Raw genomic sequence first — 4,314 nt, 5'->3', positions numbered from 1 at the left:
ATTATTTTTCGAGTTTCTTTTCGTGTACGTCTCTCTTCGTGTGTCTCGTCCGTCGTGTGAATCTATTAAGTCCCGTAGCCTCTGGAATCGTTTGGTGTCAACCACCGCCCAGTCCCTCTGCCGTTAGGCGAACTAGCCTGCCCGTGACGAAGGCCGATATCTATCGTTCGTGCGATTTCGCGGATGTCGCGACGTGACGCGTGAAAGACCGCGTCTGGCGCCCAAGCTTCGTTTTTCGCGTCGACCCTTCGGCTTTCGGCACGGTACGCGCGGAGCTACCGAGATTCTGTTCCTTTCCGTCGCGTTATTATTATCCCCTTTTTGGTTTTTGACGACGACTCGATCCGTCCGCATCCTGCGCTTCTCGCGCCCGGCGACCCCCACTCCCCGTCGTCGGCGCGCACCTTCGCCTAAAGGTGCAATTTCATTGACGCTAGAAACCAGCGTCAAATGAGGTCGAGTGACTTCTCGACGTAGTGGGGGGAAAAAGTTGAGACCGTCTCAACTTTTTCAGTGTGCCATGGTGTGACAAAGGCTGCGTTCAGAAACACCACCCGAGTACCCCAGTATCATTCTATCCTTGTTGCTCACCGTATGTTAAACAAGGATAAAATGATACTCTGGAGTGCTCGGGTGGTGTTTTTGAACGCAGCCAGCGGTGGTTTCACGACGCTCATATTTTGCAGCTACTTCTCCTTCCCTAGGCGAGCGGTAAATTTAGTCACGTGACTATATTTGACGCTGAATCGTAGCGTCAATGAAAAGGCCGCTTAACACCCGCGCGCGACAGCGAGAGCGGGACGGCAACACCCGTCCGTCCACGTATAACGGGAGGACGGAAGAAGAGAAAAGAAAAGAGAATTATCGTCGCAATGTATTGGAAACACCTGAGAAATCGACACCCCACCCTTAATCCTACATCTTCCTCCCTCCATCCCAACCACTGCCGTCTGCGTTCTCTCTCTCCCTTCCACGCATATAGAATAAGAGAGAGAAAAATCTCGCCTGCGTTCTCTCCCTCCCACTCTCTTAAAAAAACACATAATTTATTACCCCATTAACCCCTTTTTTGTTCAAGGAAAAAACAAGATTTATTACAACAAAAATTTATTATTTAAAACTTTTTTGTAACAAAAAAATATGATTTATGTATGTTTAAACAATTTTTTATAATAATAAAAAATTTATTTATGATTGTTAAACAATTTTTTATAATAATAAAAAATGATTTATGATTGTTAAACAATTTTTTCCTAATTAAAAAAATTATTTATTATTGTTAAACAATTTTTTCCATTAAAAAAATGATTTGTGATTATTTTAATAATTTTTTATGACATAAAAAAGATTTATGATTATTTAAACAATTTTTTACATAAAAAATGATTTATGATTGCTTAAACAATTTTTTTACATAAAAAATTTGTTTAAACAAATGATCCAGAACCGGCCCTGTATACCTACTGTAAAGGCAAGCAAAGGGTTTTATAATCTTCCATCTAACAAAATTATTTTCTGCGACAACATATGCAGCCAGCCACACACCAGACAAGTCATTTTGCACTTGAAACAAGTCATCTGTCTTCTCAGCACAGTCCTTATACTACTACATCTTTTGAGCCTGTAAATGATGTCAGCAATCCTTCTCCAGCCAGTGCCATATCATCAGAAGATAGCTTTAACATTACCGACTTATCTATATAATATGTTAATGCTTATCTATATTATATTAAATGCTTATCTATATTATGTTATACAGTGTGTATTCTAATTCGCGCCCACCATTTATATAGTGATATTTCTCATGAAAAACTGAGTCGAAGAGTCCCGAACCATTTTTTCGAGTCACGCCTCATAAAGTAGTTATTATTATTTTAAAATTAGCGAATCCACATCGCTTTTTAAACGGACGCACGTTCGTGAGCCACGCGTCTACTAGTGTGCGTGAGTGAGTCGCCGCGCGCCTCAGCGTTGCCACGGCCGTGTTCACGTAGCTCCGAAATAATCAATAATTGCTTTTTGCAATAAGCATGATATTTTCTACCCAGAAAGCACCTTTTTAGATTACAATTTGATATTAGTTGTACTTTCACATAAGAAAATTGTAAAATGAAATAACTCTGGTGATAGTGCCCCCCGTTCCGCCGTCATCCGCGTTCCGATTTGACCAAGATGATTTTTTAAGTTAATTTTTTTCACTCTCAAAAATAAAATTTTAAATCTCCAAGAATTCTTTTAATTATCAATTTTAATTATCAATTTAATTATCAATAAAAACGAATAAGGCAGATAAGTAGAAAGGAGAAAGATTGTATTTATTTTGCTGCGACCGAGAAGTGTAAGTGTGAAAAGTTCTTTTTACCGATAAGTGTGTGTGAAAAATTAAATAAAGTAAAGAAGTAAATGACCGCAACAGTGTTAACGTTGACGTACAATAGAGTCCCGATTATCCGAGTTAATGTGGATCAGGATCATCTCGGAAAATCAACTCGGATAAACTGGAAAGGAAAAATAAAAAGTAACAAAACGCTGGACGCGTATCTAAGCATGGACTATGTTCGGAAACGTCACTCGAATGCCCCTATGTATCATTTCACATTCGGTGAATAAGGATGAAATGATACATAGGACATTTCGATGGAATTTTCGAATGCAGCCCTGAGACGAAGTGCCTCGCGTTTCGTTGATGAGTCCATCGTCTAGTTGCTAAAACATGCGCGGCAAGAGGGTAACAGTTCTGATTAAAGAATGCTTTAATTCCATTTTTATGTCCATTTTTGCATAAAGATATTATTAAAACGTTTTTATTAATATTAAGATTGGTAATTAAAAGAATTCTTGGAGATTTAAAATTTTATTTTTGATGGTGAAAAAAATTAACTTAAAAAATCATCTTGGTCAAATCGGAACTCGGATGACGGCGGAACAGGGGGCACTATCACCACAGTTATTTTATTTTACAATTTTCTTATGTGAAAGTATATACAACTAATATCAAATTGTAATCTAAAAAGACGCTTCCTGGATAGAAAATATCATGCCCACTGCAAAACAATTATTGATTATTTCGGAGCTACGTGAACACGGCCGTGGCAACGCTGAGACGCGCAGCGACTCACTCACGCACACTAGTAGGCTCACGAACGTGCGTCCGTTTAAAAGGCGATGCGGATTCGCTAATTTTTAAATAATAATAACTACTTTGTGAGGCGTGACTCGAAAAAATGATTCGGGACTCTTCGACTCAGTTTTTCATGAGAAATATCACTATATAAATGGTGGGCGCGAATTAGAATACACCCTGTATACATTTTTCAAAAATAAAACATTTTGAATATAAGTTCATTTTGAGTATGAGCTAACAATTTCGAAAATTTGGTAATTATGTAGAATAGGGTGTTCGGGAAGCTTCGAGGGTTTCGCTGGACGAGAAGTATTTTAGGGATGAGATCCACGAATTTTATTGACAATGTATATTTGGCACTACTTTACAACCACAATAAATTACAGATGAGAATTTCGCGACACTGTTGCCTTTAGTTCACCGAGAACGAGAAATCGGCTCGTAATTCGCACGAGAAAGATGGACGTGGTGTCGCAACGGAAAACAGAGGAGAAAAGGCTCCGCGGTTCCGTCGGTTGCCGCTTTTATGATGAAGCAGGCTCCTTTGTTTCTCCGACGATCACCAATGATTTGTCACCAATTCGAACATTTTGAGGTGACCTCCGGGCTCCTGGCGTGATTGGTAGTCACAGGGCCCGGGAAGACACCTCGCGCATTGGACATGCGCGGAGCGCGCGTTCGCGTAGCTCATTGGAGATCGGCGGACGGAACGACGGATCACGCACGGCAACGTATACAGAATAACACAGAATTATATTTTGCTGACATGGGCCTTTGTGTAGGGTCACGGTGAGTTGGTTGTCGATAAAAACACTCACCCGTCCGCAAGAGTGTTCTAGACATCTAGACCATTACGCTGTAACGATGCACCCCGATAAACGCATCGTTCCCGGCAAGCGCCGGATGCCGCCGAATACCGGGCGAAGGGTGAGCGCACGGGGCGCTCACCGCGTAAGCACATCACACGACGCGCTCGCGGGCGAACCGATCGCCCGCGGGACCAACCGAGCACGCCCGAACCGGCGAGACACACGTGGCGCGCTGTCACCCGGCCGCGCAAGCGCGCAAACACGCTACCCCGACCTGTCTACCCCTACCCGCCGAAAATTGCTAAAAAGCAATAACAATTGGGGGTAGACGGGTATAAAAGACGGCACCGGAGCCGAAAAAGACAGATTCCGCGACCGCCT

The sequence above is a fragment of the Vollenhovia emeryi genome, unplaced genomic scaffold (assembly GCF_000949405.1).
Source record: "Vollenhovia emeryi isolate VEMERY1.0 unplaced genomic scaffold, V.emery_V1.0 DF940344.1, whole genome shotgun sequence".
Lineage (NCBI taxonomy): Eukaryota > Metazoa > Arthropoda > Insecta > Hymenoptera > Formicidae > Vollenhovia > Vollenhovia emeryi.
This window is presented reverse-complemented; position numbering follows the sequence as displayed.